Raw genomic sequence first — 18936 nt, 5'->3', positions numbered from 1 at the left:
TTAGGGAAAGAACAAAGAACTTTATGCAAAGGGTTTACGTATAAAAACTTTACTTATACTCCCATTCCTTGGGACAAATGTCAAACCAAATCAAGAAAATCAATGTTTGTGGCTAATCATACAATTGTTGATTGGGGACCCCATGGTATGTGGTTATCTGACTGCTCAGATGATATTAACAACACTGTGTGTGATATGGAAGGTCACTGACACTATGATGGAACATTACTATGACAAACGACTTCTTGAGTGGCTTGACCGTGGATTAGCCCCACCTCCTCCTAAGATCGTCCTCGATAAACAGAGTGGGTCTGAACAATGGGCCATTTGGAAACTTGCTGCGAGCATCAGAGCACCGAAGAACTTGGAACTTGGACTGGACATTTCATAGGGACCAGTCGTCATGGTAACTATTTCTTTTGCTACAGTCAGTCATATTTTATACAGGCCTGTGTCCCACTTCCTTTTGTTATAGCCATAGAAAATTTACAATTTAATAAGACTTTTACGTTCTGTAACTTGTATTAATTGCAAACTGTATACTTGTATTAACTCCTCTATTTCTTTAAGCTTTTTGTGTTATTCCTGTTCACGTCAATCATAGTGCCTACAACTGGGAACAAATCAAATTTCATTTACAAAATATACGTGATAATGCCTCTCTGAATGTACAATTACTATAAAAGAAAATCTTTAAAACCTTTTCTAAAAATCTGCCCTCTTCCCCTAATTTGGAAACCTTAGCTGAACAAATTACCTGGGCTAGACCCACGAGGATGGTTTCAAAGTATTACCCACAGTATCGGGTCTGGAACTGTAGCTTTGGTGATTGTCTTGATAATTATATTTGTTGTTTACCATCGCCTTTCTATAAGGTTGGTTAATACTAACCAAACTCATTTGGTCAAGACCTTTTTTTGACAAATTTAATAAAATAGAGGGAATTGTCAGGAAGCATTTAACAAGAGGCATCCTGTGTGCTGTTTTGGATCTGTCAGGAATTCTCTGCTCCTTATTAATTCCTGAAGAGGGGAGGCAAGCCTCTCCCGCGGGCTGAAGAATCCAGGCATTTCCTTCATTAGTTTTTCTATACAGTGATAAGTACCCTCTTCCTTCCTGTGCGGTAAAAGTGATTGTATACAACTCTCTCTCCCTTTAATATGGATCACCTATGTTTTGTAAGTCTGGAATTTTAATCTTTATCTTTGCTGAGAACAACTACCTTGTAAGACAGTCTATATGCCCACACCATGTTTGATTAAAACACCTTTGCTCCATCAGAGCTCTGGTCCCCGTGTATTTCTCTCTCTCTCTCTCTCTCTCTCTCTCTCTCTCTCTTTTTCAGGCTGATCCCTTGGAGTGCAGAGGCTCTCTGAGTTCACTTTCCTACCCGGGCTTCTAAGACCCTCTTGAGAAGGCGCTCTCCATCTTCACTCCATCGAGAGGGCACCTGAGGCCTCCGTGAACAGAGCAAGTCCCGTCTCAGGGGCTTTATTGGCTTTCTGCATAAATCAAGGAATATCAGCCTTTTTCTCTCCTTTACCTTCTTATCATCGACTCTAGACCACCAGGTTCCAGTCCGTTAAAGGACTTCAACAAGCTGAGAGCAGCCAGGGACTACGCCCATCGGATTGGCCCTCACCCAGTGAAGCATTGGGGTTGTGTTTCATTTTGTTAGCATAGTTGTGGGCCCTGCTGGCCAGGGCATTTTGGCCTTAGTGGGCAGGATCGACCCCAGCAGTTTACCTTGTAAGAGGTTGTGCAGGTGCCACGTAGAGGATGGGCGGGGGCCCCACAAGAAGGGAAACACTGGCTAGAGGAGTCACGGGGGCATGTGGACTGAGCTATCAAGTCAGTCCTTGAAGCAGAAAGGCTAAACCCTTTACGTCTCCCTTCTTCCAAGGAAAGAATACACTGGCTGGAGGAGTCTCTGGGGCATGAGGATCGAGCTAGAGAGTCAGTCCTTGAAGCAGAAAGGCTAAGCCCGTTAATGTCTCCCATCTTACAAACCACAGAGCAATGTGTCCAGTGTTTTAATGACGGGTACCTACTGCTTACGTGTATGACATACACCCTCATAGCTTCACATGTCTACTACATGCCTCTTACAAGTGCTGGGCACTGTTCTGGGTGCTGGACACCCAGTATATAGTAGGGGATACGTAGCCCAGGATCTTTCTGTTTCTGCAAAGAAAAACAGAAGAACGAAAGACTCCGTGTGGTTCAGCTTGAGCAAGTTCACCACGTGGACGGCCCTGCGTGCATGTAAATTGTGGTAAAATACATATAACATAAATTTTACATTTTACCCAGTTGACTGAATGACTGGGTGGCTTCAGTGGTGTCAGGATAACAGATGGCCTTGGGGTGCCATCTGCCTTTGTCCCAGAGGAACACTCCAAAGCTTGGTGGCCTTGTAGACCTTCCCTTTATTCTTCACTCTCCCCAGTGGCTCTAGGTCATTGGTCTGTGTGTCATTTAAGAATCTCTTTATCCACTTTGTTGTTAGGTTTATGTTTTGGAAAGCTTCTCAGACGTCCCTGGGTCTTGAGAAGGCAGGCTTGGATTCCGGGTTCTCCCCTGCTGCGTGCCTGCCAGGTCGAGGTGGAGGCCAAAGGCCAGTCTGAGTTGTGGTGGTCTGTGTGGTCTTGGGGTCAGTGGACCCCCTCTTCTCTGGAGGGGCAAGGAGATCCTTTGTGTGAAGCCTGGAGAGACTTGACAGGGTCAGTCTTCACAGTCTTGCTCTCTTTTTAATTTATGTTTGCATTTAGTTTCTCATTTAACTGTTTTCTAGGAGTTTCCAACTCCTAGTGTAGAACTCAAAACATGCAGGGAGCAGCTTCGTAAAAGAGAAGGAGAAATTGCTGAACTGAAAGCAGAAAGAAGCAACACCAGGGTCAGCAGGGGGATTCTCACGTGTTGACATTTGCCCCACGTGGGTCACCGCTAGCCTCTGTGTTGCTGTCTTTAAACTCTGTCTGATTTTCAAGTCATTTTTCACATCTTCCCACTGAGAAGACCAGGGTGGATCAGTTTGTGGTTCTCATACCTTACTTCAAATTTATGATGAGAGCTAATGTAATTTTAGTACCTTTGAGAGGGGAGTTCTCAACTTACATTTTTGTCCATGCTACACTTTGTGTGGGATCTTAGTTCCCCGATCAGGGATTAAAACCCATGGCCCCTGCAGAAGGGTGGAGTCTTAACTACTGGGCCCCTGGGGAAGTCCACTCTTAACTTGAGACTGAACTGGCAGGATTCCAACGTGCCTTAGCGTGTTTCCAGCTGTAGCGTGAGGCTGAAAGGAGTTATCGGGCCTGAAGTCAAGCATGAGGTTGAAAGTGCCCCTTTGGCCCTGCCCTGCAGCTGCTGTTGGAGCACCTGGGGTTACTGGTTGCCTGGTACATTCCATCCTTCCGGATTACAGTGGGCAAGCGGCAGGCACAGTGCCCAGCTAACATGACCAGCGAGGTGGAGGTGCTCAGGGCACTGAAACCGCTGTTTGAGCACCACAAGGCCCTGGACGAGAAGGTACCAGCCACCCATCCATCCTGGATTTGTACACTTAGTGCCTTGTTTTGACCTCACCGATTGCCTGGAAGTGCTGTGTTCCTTCCCTCTCAAAACAGGGCTAAGGCTTCCTTTCCCCCTTAGAGACTCTCCTACGGCTCTCTAAGCCATGAGGAAGACCTGACTAAGGTGATTGCACTCAGGAAGTCATAGAAAAGCAGTCACAGGAGAGCCAGTTGAAGGAGCGCCTGGCAGCCCTCTCTTTCCACGTTACAGATCTGGAGGAAGACCTGGACACGGCCAGGAAGGACCTCCTCAAGTCCACGGACATGAACACGAAACTGCAGTGGGACATCCGCGAAGTGAGTGACGGCGGTCGTGTCTGCCTGAGGTGGACTGTGGGTCCCTTCTTCTCCCGGTGATCTCAGCCTTGGGATGGCTGCGTGAGTAAGAGCAGAGCACTGCAGAGACCACAACTGGCTGCCTCCCCACCTCTGCGTCGAGCTCTCTGGGGTAGAAGAGGCCTGGTCCAGGCAGTCCGTTGGCAGTGGACCAACACGAGGGCAGCCCTGGCACTGTGCTGCACCCTGGGTGTGGACTCCTCCTTTCCACAAGTTCTAGGGGGCCCAGTGTGCTCCTTTTGTAAAAAGTCATTCATCCATTCATTCATTTCTTGGCGTATAGTGGCTTTACACTGCTATGCCAATTTCTGCTGTACAGCAAAGTGAATCAATCATCTATCTATCTATCTGCCTCTCTTTTAGATTTCCTGCCCATTTACTTCACCACAGAGCACTGAGTAGACTTCCCTGTGCTGTACACTAGGTCCTTACTCATGGACTTTATGTGTAGTATCGCTACTGTATATATGTCAACCCCAGTCTCCCAGTTCATCCCCGCCTCCACCTGCCTGTTGAATGCTGAAATTTCCTTCTGATTCCCTCAGACGAGTCTGGTGACATCTGTGGAGCCCGTTCTCTCAGAGAGATGGGAGCATGCTGTGTGGGCTCTGCTGAGGCAGCTTGCCTGGCCATCTTCTCTAGTTTTCTGAGGTTCCGCTCCTTGAAGGGATGTGTGACAGTGATACCGGCGGTCAGACAAGTCGTGGCGTCTGCTCACCCTGGGATCCTCAGGCCCGAGCTGTGTGACCGTGTGGAATCATAATGTTTCTGGCGGTCGTGTCTGCGGGGGTCATGATTTATGAGAAACATCCCGGGGATGTGGCGCTGCTGGGGGAATCGTCCCCACTGCCAGCCAGCCAGCCAGCCAGCCACCCTGTCCTTCTGGTGGGAAAGTGTTGCCCCGCGCTGCCAGTGGGCAGTGGCTGGGGATGGAGAGTCAGGCGGGGTTGTGCTGGCGCGGCTGTTGGGAGCGCTGCCCGGAGCTCCGTGAGCAGCTGTGGGGCCTTCCGTTGGTGGGCGGCCTGCGGTGTCAGGTGCGCTCGCAAACCCTCCCAGAGCAGGGTCACTAACAGCCGCCAGGGGGCGCCCTTCGCCTTTGATCTTCCTCTTCAGGATTGGTTTCTCCTCTCCCCTGGCATCTCTGCTATCAGTCCCAGGTTGGCCTTGTAGTTCGACCTTTCGTCTTCGGAAGCTCTGCCTCTAAGGAGGCTAAACGGTTCGAACTTCCCTCCCAGCTTAGGAAGGTAGAATGTGTGCCTCGCGCGTCCCACACTTGGCGCTGCCTGCTGCCTGTGCTGGCTTGCCACAGGCAGTCCGAGGAGGGGGCGCAGCGGCCGCGGTTGCAGGGCCGGGGCAGGGGGAGTACGTCTCCTCTCACCAGCCGGTGACCAGCACCCTCCGTGATCCAGGCGTCACACACAAAGCCACACAGGCTGCGTGAGCAGGCATGCGGGCATGCCCCCCACGAGCCCGGGGCCTGTGGGCCGCACAGAGCATGGCCCATTTGCCGCCCGTACAGTCACAGCCCGCATGCCGTCAGGACAGGGTCGTTGCGAGCGGAGCTGACGCTGTTCTTGGCCAACAGGTGGGAGAGAGTCACGGCAGCATCGAGGATAGGCTGTACCAGATGGAGGCCCAACTGGAGGAGAAGAACAAGGAGCTGCAGCGGGTGCCTGTGCTGATGGGGAGGCAGCGTCTGGGCGGGAGATGAGGCTTGGGTGGGGGCCAGTGCTGCCTTTCTTCACTGCTCCCTTCTCTGCCTCCAAGTGTGTGCCTGTGTGGCCCCATCTGCTGATCTGGGCACCCACCTCCTCGGGAGCAGGGCCAGAGGTGGTCGCCCATAGGCAGTGGGCAGGAGCCAGGGCTTCCCCACATTCAAAGAGGCTGCTTGTTGCTCTGACCAGTCAGTCCGGGGAGCTGCTTGGGATACAGGTGGACCTCACGACTGCCCCTGGGGTGCCAGCCCGGGGCCCATGAAACTGAAGGCATGGCGCCCAGGTGTGGAGCCTGCTTGCCTCGGACGTGGCGCTGGAGTCCCACATGCCAAACCGCTGGTCCAGACACGGTGTGTGTGTAGGATGGCTGCCTCTAGACAGGAGAACCGCAGTTGCGCTGGGACAGAAGGCGCGTCAGGAAAGGGTGATGGTGGAGGCTCGCGTCACCGAGTCCTGAGAGAGGTTTCCTGGAAAGGTTGGCCACACGGCGATACAGACCATTCAGGAAATGGAGTGGGGATCCCGGGTCCAGCCTCACATGTCAGTACTGTCCCCACCATGCCTGTGTTCTTGGGCCTGGACTGCAGAGCCTCAAAGATGGACTCCCAGGGGGCAATGGTTCTGACTCCCATAGTGAGCTCTGTGGTGAGGCGCCCTCCCGGCTTAGGCAGAGAGCTCAATGGCTCCCGATCAGGGGTGCTCTTCCTTACTTTCAGAACTGCTATTCAGAGGCTGTTGAGATCAGGATGCTGTTTATGACTAAGCCAATTCAAAGTCAACTTTTGTTTTGCTTTAAAAATCTTTGAATGCCAATGCCTTATTGTGGAAGCTGTGACAGGTTTTGTTTCCTTGGGCTCAAAAATCACTGCAGACGGTGACTGCAGCCATGAGATTAAAAAATGCTTGCTCCTTGGAAAGCCATGACAAGACATAGACAGCATATTGAAAAGTAGAGACATCACTTTGCCGACAAAGATCCATATAGTCAAAGCTATGGTTTTTCCAGTAGTCACGGATGGGTGTGAGAATTGGACCATAAAGAAGGCTGAGCCCTGAAGAACTGATGCTTTCGAATTGTGTTGCTGGAGAAGACTCTGTTCTAACAGAAAATAAACTGTTTTTAAATGTATTATAATGGAAAATTTCAAACAGGCACAAAAGTGGATGGAGTAGTATAATAAATACCCATGACCCGTCAATTAGTCTCAGCAATTTTTAACACAAAGCCAATCTCAAGTAGATCATTCTTCTGTCTTCTCTCCATTTTTTTTTATATGGTAGGTTCTAAAACAGCTTTTTAAACCTTGAAATTGATGCTCATTTTATAAAACACAGCCTTGCCAACTTTGTTATTACTTTAAAAATTGCTTGAGGTAATTATTTCCAGTTTTTTAATATGAATTTTCATATTGGAAAAGACCCTGATGCTGGGAAAGATTGAAGGCAGGAAGAGAGTGGATGACAGAGGATGAGATGGTTGGACGGCATCACCAACTCAATGGACATGAGTTTGAGCAGATGCTTAGCAATAGTCGAGTTACATTTTCCTTATGGCTAATCCACTGCTGTAACACGTATAGCATTTCTGGTTTTGAACACTGAATGTGTTTGCATTATAGTTGGGTTTAGAGTGTGTGGCCATTATGTGTGGTTCAGAATTCTGAGTAGTCCTTTCTGGGATCACCCGAAAGCTGAGACAAAGCATGAGCCCTTCACGTGGATTGTGCTGTGCATCAGGAAGATAATACGAGCCACCTACACAATCTAAAATTTCCTAAAACCCATCGGGCTACTTGACATCCTTCTTTCACTGTGAGTCTTGAAATCTCCTGTGTGATTTCCACATCTAGTGTTGCACCAGCCTGTCTCACGTGCCCAGGGGCGGCACGAGGTGAGTGACTGCCATGGCCGACAGCACAGAGCTGCCAGGTTGATTCGAGTGACTCGGAAACTTGGCCCGTTTGACTTGTTTTACCCCATGAGGAAGTGAAGTGGGCGTAGAGGAATGAATGTGAGGAATGCCCAGGAATGCAGGTGAGCTCCATGGAGACCGTTTAAAGCAATGAGAGGAGTGAGGGCAATAGAGTGAGTCGTGTCCCCCTGACCCGAACCCCCCGCCTGAAGTCCAGCTTCTCTCTAGAGACTTCATCGTTGTTAATGGCTTGCCATGTTTCCTCCAGAGGAACCTTTTCTACACCTGAGATGGAACTTCCTCCTCATTATGGTTTATGGGTGAATATTGTTCTGAGTGTTTATATTTTCTAGGGACACCTAGAAAACATTTTCTCAGAATTAAAATGTTCGGAGTTGATACCTACTCACGTAACCTGTTCTGCACATTTCGGTGCAAGTCATTTTGCATCTGGAAAGCAAGCGGTGCAGGCTGTGTCATTTGCTTTTTCGTAGGGCCAGCTGATTCTAAACCTGGAAACCCTGAGAGCCGAAGTGGACCAGACGAGACTGCGAGGGGCTCCCTTCCACCACAGGTAGGCTGCTCCCCGGGGCAGCTCCCCTCAGCGCTGTCGAGTGTGACAAGGGCCTGTCTGGTGTGTGGACAGTATGACTGGGTGTTGCTCATGGTCGCACCTCAAGGAGCCTGTAGCTTCGTGGCCAGCGAGAGGGAAGAGACAAACATTGTTCCTTAGGGTCAAACTTGGTACCACGGAGTGGTAGTCACAGGATTGACAACACTCAAAACCACAGGCAGAGGTTTGGAAGTAGGGGGCCGACCAGTTGATATTTGGGCGTATTCATTTGAGGGGCCTGACAGACTGTGACACTGATGTTTCTGAAGAGTCGCAGAAGGTTAATGACCTGTAGTCATTTTTACATGAATGGAGACTGAGACATGACTTGCCGTTGACTGTGGTGGGAGGAATCACCTGGCTTGTGAATGAGGCGAGCAGATTACTGAGCATTCTGATTTTTTCTTGCTCATTGTTCTAGGGGCGATAATTCTTATTAAGTATTTAAATGTTTCTTTGGCTTCTTAACGGAAAATGGTCACAAGTGAGAGATAAACTTTAGCAAAGGTCATTAAGTGCTTAACTGGTGACATTCATTCATCTGTAGGAAATCGACTACTGCTTGAAGCCTGACTTAGGAGACAGTTTGGAGCCCATATGCATATTTCTGTGTTTGTGTGCTTAGGGGATCCTCGAAGTCCAGGGCCCCAACCCAGCTTTCTTCTAGAGTAAGGGGATATCATTTGAGACAAAGGCAGAGCCAGAAACTGGCAGGTGGAGTCCGAAACCACAGTGGGTGGAGTTCAAGGAGAGCCCGTGCCCTGCAGAACGGATAGGGGACATGGCCGGACTTGCTGGTAGAGCTCCCCCAATATGAGGGGCTGGTGCTGTCAGAAGTGGGGAACCCCTGCTCCCGGGGTGGACAAGGTGAGTGTGAGGCGGACTGTGTAGACAGTGGAGAAAGAGGAGGTGGACATGCCCTCCTGCTCTTGGGGGTTTTTGGGTAAAGAGGAGGGCCCGGGTGCCAGGACCCGAGGCCTGGCATGGTTGGGGGGCTCAGATGGAGAAGCCTGGGGCCTGGTCACCAGTCCCCTGTGTGTCAGTGAGAGTGAGAGATGAGAAGAGGAAGCAATGGGCCACAGCGGCTGGTGCGAGGGAGGGGTGTCTCCAGGAGGCAGCTCTCGAGGGGTCATGGCAGTGACTTAGCAGCACAGGTGGGGCCTCGGAGTGGGGCTTGTGGGCACTGTGGGCTGTGTGGGGGGCACTGTGCTGGCTCAGGAGAAAGGGAGTGGGGACTGAAAACCTGGCTCACAGGCAGGGCAGGCACGGCGTATTTGGTGGGACCTCCCAGAGGAATTGGTCACCTTGTCTCTGAAACCTTCTCCTGGAGACCAGAGCAGGCGCAGGCCGAAGAGGAGGTGGGGTGCCAAGGAGAAAGCAGAGCAGGTGCAGGCCCCGCCCTGGGACCAGAGGGTGGGCTCTGGGGCGACCCTGGACGCCCCATCCCAGACAGCCGATCCTGTCCTAGTCAGCTCCACACCCTCGCATCAGCGCTGCCTTCCCCACATACAGAAGTTTTCCAGCTGGTGGGGCTGAGCCCTCAAGTGTATGTGGGGCAGTGGGCAGCCTGTTGCTGTTGGAGCCAGGAGGGCCCTCCCAGGGGCCCTTTTGCTGTGAAATTGCTGATCTTCCAAATGGACAGGCTCTGGCTCGACTGACAGAGTGAACTCTTTTCTTCTGACAGTGCTATTCTTTCCCGTGTGTTTCATCCGACTGCTGGGGTCCAGCCCCGGTGGATCCAGGGAATTCGAAGCGGGGACGGCGTCAGCGAGGATCAGGAAACAACTGCTTAATTAAACTTTAATTAAGGATATAGAGTAATAGAATAAGGATAGCTCAGTGAGGAAATTCAGTGGAGAAAAGAGGCTGAAATAAGAATAGCTCAGTGAGGAAATTCAGTGGAGAAAAGAGGCTGAATAATTCAGCCAGAAGGTGAGAGAAAAAACGACATGGGGAGACCAAGTTTTGGTGAACAAGGCCCGCACTTTATTTTCCAAAGTAGTTTTTATACCTTAAGTTATGCATAGAGGATAATGGGGGAAGGGGTAGAGTCATGCAGCAAGCCAGGCTTTCTTCCTGCAAACTTATCATATGCAAAAGCTTAGGTGATTTGCATCATCTTCTGGCCCGGAGGCCTGTTAACATTTTAAGACCCTTCCTTCAGAAGGCTTATTTTTCTCTAAAGGTGATTGGTCAGGAGCCACCCTCCAAAAGCATTAAAGTTGCATTCCTACAGAGCAAAGGTGTGGTGGGCTATAACAAGAAAAAGAATTAACTCAAGGGTCCCAGGTTACAAACATTAAAGCTACTACTTACACCAATTTTATTAATCAGTACACTGCCAGGGACACAGCAGGTAAGGGATATGGAAACTTAGCAGCAAACATTGGCCCAACAAGTGAAAATCCCTTCACCAATACAGTTTCTAATCAATCTTGTAACTGCTCAAAGGAATCTGTGTTTAGACAGTTTAGAACATCTCATGCCTCTCACAGTTGGGAGGCTCTGAGCAATCACATGTGGCCGGAAAAACCTATTCAGGCAGGCTAGAGGATTTCCAAAGGAGTTTGTAGGTTGAAACACTGTCACACCCAGGAATTGTTAACTGGAGCTGTAAGCCAACTCTTTTTTCAGAGAGAGGTAGTGGGGGACAGCCCCCCGTAAAGTCAGAGGTGTAGGTGAAAGCACAAAGCAGAAAGTAGGCAGACTCTGGTTTTGGGGGGTAGATGCTCGAGAATTTCCAGGGGGACTCCTGAGGCTCGATCCCGCCTTTGCGTATGCCGAGCCTCCTTCCTCATGACCTTTGTCATGGGTGGAGCTCCTCACGCTGGCTCCCGGCAGTGATAGAATTCCAGTTGAGCTATTCCAGATCCTGAAAGATGATGCTGTGGAAAGTGCTGCACTCAATATGCAATATGCACTCAATATGCAATATGCCGGCTCCCGGCAGCCGACCCTACTTGGGCAGTGCCCCAAACCTCAGATTCCCTGTGGCGGACCGGCCGGCAGACTCCTCGGGCAACAGGGCGCTGCTGCGGTGCCCCCCAGAAAGGCCAGCTGGCAGCGCTGCAGAACGAGCCATCCAAGGCAAGGACCCCGCCGCCCCCTTCCCATCCCTGGTGGGCACCTTGTGAGGCACCTGCCCCCTCACACTGTGGTCCTGAGGTGGGTTTGGAACAAAGCACTGATAGATCGCTTTACATTTTCCTTTTTCTGGCTAAGAGTTTGCTTTTAAGGCATGCTTTTTTTTCTTAACCAATTTTGATAATTTGTGGCCTACTGTGAGGCTCAGCATGGTACTAATTAGCACAGTTTTGAAATCGTCCTACGAGTAAATGGATACACATATCCATCAGCTTTATAGTGAGAAGAATTCTCATTGGAAGTTTAAGTGCCTTTATCTTTTCACCTCATTCATGGCATGTATTTGTTCATACATGTCTGTGTTTTGAGCTTCTATATTGTTGAACAGTTAGTTTGGGCCAGACATGGTCAGAAGTAGGACTCCAACAGTGAATTAAAAACTGTGTGTGTTCTTTATCCACTGCTATGTAATGGATCACGGCAAACTTAGTGACTTCCCAGGGAGCAGCTCACAGTCCACAGTGCCTGTGCATTGTAGCAGGCGGGCCTGGTTCAGGGCCTCCTGAGGGCACAGACAGCCTGGATGGCAGGCTTTCAGACTCACCTGGCTGCTGGGGACAGGCCCAGGTCCCTGCTGGGTGGACCTCTTCATGGCCTGGCTTTCCTTGGAACACCCTCTGAGAGCAAGATTGTGGGGTGTAGCCCGGGGCCTTTCGCTCCCCAGTCTCGAAGCCACACACCTTCACTTCTGTTTGTGAGAGTGAGCTGCGAAGTCCTGCCTCGCTCAGGGCCTGAGCAGGAGTCGCCCCTTCTACCTCTTGAAAGGAGGAGGATGGAAGAATTTGTGGACCCCCTTTTAAGCCCGTTGCAGCCTGTTGAACAGTAATGAGCAGGGAAAGGAGACCAGAGTGCCCGAGTTGTCTGAGGAGGAGGGGATGATTGTGTGTGAAGAGTGGCCAGTGAGGTGACACCAGGAGGATGACCTTGAACCAGAGACCCGGAGGCAGGAAAAGAAGTAGCCACTCGGAGATAGAAAAAGGGTCATGTCAACCAGCGGGGAGAAGGGAGAGAGCGGGCCACATCAGAGAGGAGCCCGGGCTCAGGCCTCAGCAGCTCGAGGCCAGAGCCTGTTTCCTGAGGTGAGGAGAGCTGCTGGGGCGGGGAGCTAAGAGCCGGGCCTCAGCCCTGTTGAGGTGGACGAGCCCATGGGATGTCCAGGGGACATGTCAGGAGAGCAGCTGAGTGTTCCGGCCTGCATCCGGGAGAGGACTCACTCAGCTCAGGGTGGACTGAGGTCATGGGCATACAGATGGCATTTAAAGGTACGAGCACGGTAAAGTCACCAGGCGGGTGCTGGTGGAGAGAGATGGGGTGCAAGGGTAGAGCCGTGGGGTGCCCCACATTCCAAGGTTGAGAAGGGGTGCAAGGGACTGAGGAATAACCCCAGGGAGGGTGGGGCCTGGAGCCCAGGGAGAGACATGCTGGGGCAGGCGTGGGGGAGGGCAACAGGGGAGGGGGGTTTGGTAACGTGGGTTCCTAGAGCCCCCAGGGAGCTGCCCTGCAGGGCGGGGCACACTGCCTGCTGGCAGAGACTTGGAGACTGGGTGGGGAGGGGGACCGTAGAGGCTGCTCCCAGGGAGCTTTCAGAGACCCGCAGTGGGGGCTGCAGGGAGCCCTGGAGGAGGAATCTGCTGGTTCCCCTTGGTTGATCAGAAGGCAAGAGAAGGGAGAGGACGTGCTGACCGGGCTGATGGGGGTGAACTCATAGGCAGCTGGTTCTCTGGAGTGGAGCAGGAATGATGGCAGGTGGTCCTGGAGCCAGTGATGGGGTGGCCCCGCCCTGGGGCGGGGTCGTGATGAAGACAGGAGGCGAGGGTACTGGCCATAGGGGACAGGGAGCCAACAAGCCAGCACCTCAAGGCTGCCCTTCGGTTGCTTTGAGGTCATGTCTGGGAAAAGAAGACAGGACCTGGGTTGAGATTGTGGCAGGGGGGAGATTTGCAGAGAGAAGGGTGTGAGGTGTGAGAATGGGAGGCCAGCACGGGGCACTGTGGGCACTGCCCTGTGTGCCTCTGACGACAGAGCCACCCTTGAGGTGCGAGGGGCCGTCCCCCAAAACAGCCCGAGGGCCTGTGCCCTGAGAGGGGAGCCACAGTGGGGCTGGCCCTCCCATCCCCCGGCTGCCCCTGCTCGATCCTGTCTGTGGGTGTTCAGACCAGCCTGGGAAACGGAGGATGGCACTCTCCAGTGAACAAGGACCAGTGATGACCACTGAAGGGGACCCAGCGGCTGCCGAGCTGAAGGGTTCTTTTTTCCTATTTTCCTCCAGCCTGGCTGATGGAGGCATGGATGTATTTTTGTAATTTATGGTTTCTGTCTCTGACTCCATCAGCCCACCCATGTGAAAAACCTCATAGGATTGCCTGCCGTCCACGATGAGACCTGAGTATCACCAGGCCATATAGGAACTGGATTCTTGCCCTGCCCGTTTCTTCAGTCCTGCTCGCTTAAGAGATGGCAGTGTCTCATGAGCATGGCCCATTTATCCACAGTCAGGGCTTCCATGTAAAATTGGGTTCAGTTCCTGATAGACTTGAGCTGCCCTGAATGTCGCTGACGAGACGTGGTCCTCTCGTGCCCAGGTGCAGACCCCGAAGGAGCAGGACTGGGAGCGCACGCAGCAAGCCAGCATGCTGGCCGACGTGGCCCAGGCGTTCAAGAGTGACGTGGGCATGTCTGACGGTGAGGGTGACAGGGTCACCCTCTTCAGCTTGGCCACTCAACTGTCACCCAGCGGGCAGGCCGATGCCAAGACTCTGACTGTGTTGCTTCAGGAGCAGCTGGACGCCATCAATGAAGAGATCTGGTGGGTGATCGCGAACTCAGGTCCCCAGAAACTCGGTTTCTCTGAGGAGCTGTCTTCTCCTAGGGACGTCTGAGTGTTCCATAGTAAGAAACCAGACCTCAGGTCTGCTTCAAGAATTTTCAGTTTTGAGATGGCCCTTGATTACAGAGCTCGGGCAGCCGGGGCGTTCTGTCCACGGTGTGGTGTCAGAACTCTGTGTGTGTGTGGGGGGGCATTGTGGGGTGTCCCCCCTCAGCTCTGAGCCCCAAGGTAGGTGAGGTGCCGAGGCGGTGTCCCCTGCGGCCCATGCACCCTCCTGTGTCCCTCAGAGCCCCCCACGTTCTGGTGAAAAGCCACCTGGTGAAAGCTGGGGTTTTGGGGTTGGCAAATTCCCACTCAGATCTGCCTTTTCCTTTTTAACTTAATGCAGTGTGAAGATTGGCTTGTTGTAAGACAGTGGTCCAAGGACATGTGTTTGAGTTTTTCTCATCTCATCAGGATATTTAAGATGTTTTCTTTAGACACCGTCTTGGCAGTTATAACAATTTTCAAAATGGGATAGAATCCAAAGGCCCGCCTGGTGGTAAGCAGGGGGCCTTGGGTCTGGGTGCAGCCAGGTGGCTGGGGGCCCCGAGGCCTGCCTGGTGCCACACCCGCACAGCTATGCCCGTGTCCCGAGTCCATGTTCAGAGTGGCCGCAGGCCGGTGACCCTGCACAGGACCAGACAGAGTGGCTGCTCAGACTGTTCTCGTCACGTCAGCCCAGGCCAAGGTGCCCGTTTCTGTCGGCCGAGCGTGGGGGCTGGGGGAAAGGCAGGGGTTGAATGGGACAGCCAGCAAACGCAGGTGGTGCCGTCTGCCCGTTTGACGCCGAGACACACAGCTTTCTGGGCCGTGTTTGAGCCCAGATGAGCTCAGAAAGATGGTCTTTCCACGTTCCCGCAGGAAATATGGAACGGTTATATATTATTTTTATTTTACAGCAAGTTGTCGGGTAAAAGTGATTTTTCCTTATGCGACAAGTTGACTTGATGTAAATGGTCAATTCTGTCCTTCAACTTGTTATCAACAGTGAAAAACTTTCCAGATGTATGAGTAGAAGTGAAGCTGGAGAGTTTACTTCCTGTAAGAATCTTGTATTTTAATTTGAAAATCATTTTATTCGCATAATCGTGTATTTAAACTGCTATATAAAAACATCCACCACACATTAGGGGAGAAGAGCAGAAACTGAATTCTAGGTTAATGCAGCACATTGACATGAATCCAGAAACTCACACAAAGCTGGTGGAGAACTTCATCGAGTGATGCATTTGTATATATACAACCTTAAAAAAAAAAAAGATCAACTCAGCACTTCATCTAGTCTGGAGACTTGTGTTTAGAAACTGCAGCTTGTTTGTGAATTGCTGTTTTGATTATACAGAGTTCCTGATTCCCAGTGGAAAAGACTTGAGGCACTTGAGGTGCATCTCTGCCCTGAGAGCAGGGGAGGCAAGGGTTGTCAACTTGAGGTTTCTCTTCACAGGAAAGAGAGTTGCCACCAGGGCCCCTTCAGAATGTTAGAGTAAATAAGTGAAATCAAGCGTGAATGATCAGGGCCAGTTTGGAAGACTCAAGGCTAAGTTATTCTAAGTTTGAGAATATTCAAAAGAGGAAAGGTAGAACCTTTTGGCTGAGATGTTAGTTGAGCAACTGTTTCTGGAATTTGCTAATCATGACACAGAATGCCAGCCCAAATTTATTGTCCAGACAGGTTCCTCTGCTGACAAAGGCAGGTGACACCTTTTATTCTATTTTAGGTTGATCGAAGAAGAGAAGGAGAACACAGAGCAGTGGGCCGAGGAGACTGAGAGCAGGGAGGGCAGAGGGAGCTTAGGCAGCCTCCGTCGTTTTAAATCAGTGAGCTCCCTCAACCTGCTTCCCACCTCCTTGCATGCTGGCTCCTGCCCGCCCCTGCCCAAGCCCAGAAGGAGGCAGCACAGCCTGGCACAGGAGGGAGACCAGCTGGGCATCATGACTCTGGTATGTGTCTGCCTCCTCCCTGCCGCATCCCTCCCCCAGCATGCTGTTTTTTGTTTGTTTTTTGTTTTTTTCTCTTTATACCCAGAAGAAAATCAGGTACATTTGCTACGCTCAGAGGTCTAAAAGTTTTTAAACTGCCTCGTCTTTAATCATTCCACAATGGCACAGCGACAAATTAGTCTTGATATTTGGACCACTACTTAGCACGTCATCATGAACTCAGCCAGAGCCTGCCTCTGTAACGTTGGGCCTGGCCTTGTGCAGGGCACAGCAGCTGCAGGGAAGTTTCTGTTCTCAGGGAGCAGACAGCTTCGTGAAAGTAACCACAGGCAGCTCTCATGGCATGGGAAAGCCGTGCAGCAGATTTTCCACTGGGGATGCCTGGCTACAGGGTGCAGGGCATGCGGTGGGAACAAAACCAAGAATCTACACTGGTCTGCTTGCTGATGAACCTGGCCACGCACTCCGGCCAGCTCTGCATGTGAAACCAGGTTAAAAGCCCAGGGCCCCAGGGCCCCAGGGAAGACGTCGGGCTGCCTCACTTATCCGAGTCCAAAACTTGGATGACAACCTAGGGCTTTTGGTGACAAAGTGTGCAGCCCTAAATCACATATTCCAGCTTTCTTGCATGTTTAGCTTAGGTGTTGTGAGTGCATTGCTGTTTACCCCATGAAATCACGTGTACAACACTCTGCTTTGTAACTGGACTTGTATTGTCTCTTTTTTCTGTTACCACCCATTTCATGTTAGCTGCATTGTTAGTCAGCTTATAATTAAATTAACCGTGAATCATTTTAGAGGCCTGTGAAGTGGTAACTAGTCCATTTTGTGGTCTTTTGACACACTGTTTTTATAATTTGCATCATTGGCTAATTAGTTGATATTTAAAATTCTTTGACGATTTCTCTGTGGTTTCATGCTTGATTTCTTTCCGAATATTTATGAAAAGAACAGTTCTGTATGTTTTCCTTGCTGTTGGAGTTCTCTGACAGTGTGTCTGCTTTCATCATTGGTTTTGATTTCCTGTCTCATCCTGTTGTCTGCTTAGTCGTCGTCAATCCAGACCTCCCCCCTCCAGCCCCCGAGGCTGTAGTTTACCCATCCATCTCCCCTCCCCCATCCCCCCACTTCCTCTGGTCATAGCAGTGCTGTGGTCCACAGCGTGAGTCCCCTTAGTCGGGTTTGTGCTTTGTCCTCATGTCTCATTAAATGGTGTTTTTCCCCCATAGCAGTAATTTGAATTGGTGTATCACTATGCAGTTACAGGAGAAGGCAATGGCAACCCACTCCAGTACTCTTGCCTGGAAAATCCCATGGACGGAGGAACCTGGTAGGCTGCAGTCCATGGGGTCGCACAGAGTCGGACAGGACTGAAGGGACTTAGCAGCAGCAGCACGCAGGTATAAGCATAATGTAGATGGATCCTAAACTACATATTATGTGTAATTCATAAATGAGATTGTGCTTACATAAAGAAATGATCCTCTTAAGTGTAGAATTAATGGACTTTTAGATATGCAAATGACACCACCCTTATGGCAGAAAGTGAAGAGGAACTAGAAAGCCTCTTGATGAAAGTGAAAAAGGAGAGTGAAACAGTTGGCTTAAAGCTCACCATTCAGAAAACTAAGATCATGGCATCTGGTCCCATCACTTCATGGGAAATAGATGGGGAAACAGTGTCAGACTTTATTTTTGCGGGCTCCAAAATCACGGCAGATGGTGATTGCAGCCATGAAATTAAAAAGACGCTTACTCCTTGGAAGGAAAGTTAATGACCAACCAAGATAGGGTATTAAAAAGCAGAGACATTACTTTGCCAACAAAGGTCCATCTAGTCAAGGCTATGGTTTTTCCAGTGGTCATGTATGGATATGAAAGTTGGGATGTGAAGAAAGCCGAGTGCCGAAGAATTGATGCTTTTGAGCTGTGGTGTTGCAGAAGACTCTTGAGAGTGAGTCCCTTGGACTGCAGGGAGATGCAACCAGTCCATTCTAAAGGAGATCAGTCCTGGGTGTTGATTGGAAGGACTGATGCTAAAGCTGAAACTCCAGTACTTTGGCCACCTCAAGTGAAGAGTTGACTCATTGGAAAAGACTCTGATGCTGGGAGGGATTGGGGGAAGGAGGAGAAGGGGACGACAGAGGATGAGATGGCTGGATGGCATCACCGACTCGATGGACATGAGTTTGGTTGAACTCCGAGAGTTCGTGATGGACAGGGGGGCCTGGTGTGCTGCGATTCATGGGGTCACAAAGAGTCGGACATGACTGAGCGACTGAACTGAACTGAACTGACACAATATCCTTTCTGTGTTGGTGCTTGTATTTAAGACTGTAAATCTCATCAGCTTTTGCACAGTTAATGTCTCTATTAGACTCGTTAAAAAAGTATCTTCTGTGGTTAATAAAATGTAAAGACTGCACCTGCTATTATGCTAGCTTTCATTCTTATGTATTTTCACAGGGAACTTGCTTTAATGAATTTATTGTGAGAAGTTTTAAATCAAATTCTATGTCAGGATTTTACATTAATGTCCAAGAGGTGGTTAGATTTGTTCAACGTTAAACTAGGTATTATGGTAACTTCCTCATCAGTTAATTTACTAATTTAAAGTATAACATGTTTTTGATTAAGAGAAACTAACTTATAGAGAGATTTGGCTGAGAATAGACACCTGTTAAGGCCCTTTGTTGTACAGAATGCTGTGCTTTAATAAATCATGATGTTGTAATAGAATGGTATCTTCCTGAGTAATAATTTATAGTGTTCCTCTAGTAAATCTTGAATAGCTTATTTAATTTCTGTGGTCAAAAAAAAATGTTCTGCTT

This window comes from Bubalus kerabau, unplaced genomic scaffold (assembly GCF_029407905.1).
Source record: "Bubalus kerabau isolate K-KA32 ecotype Philippines breed swamp buffalo unplaced genomic scaffold, PCC_UOA_SB_1v2 scaffold_40, whole genome shotgun sequence".
In the NCBI taxonomy this organism is placed as follows: Eukaryota; Metazoa; Chordata; class Mammalia; order Artiodactyla; family Bovidae; genus Bubalus; species Bubalus kerabau.
This window is presented reverse-complemented; position numbering follows the sequence as displayed.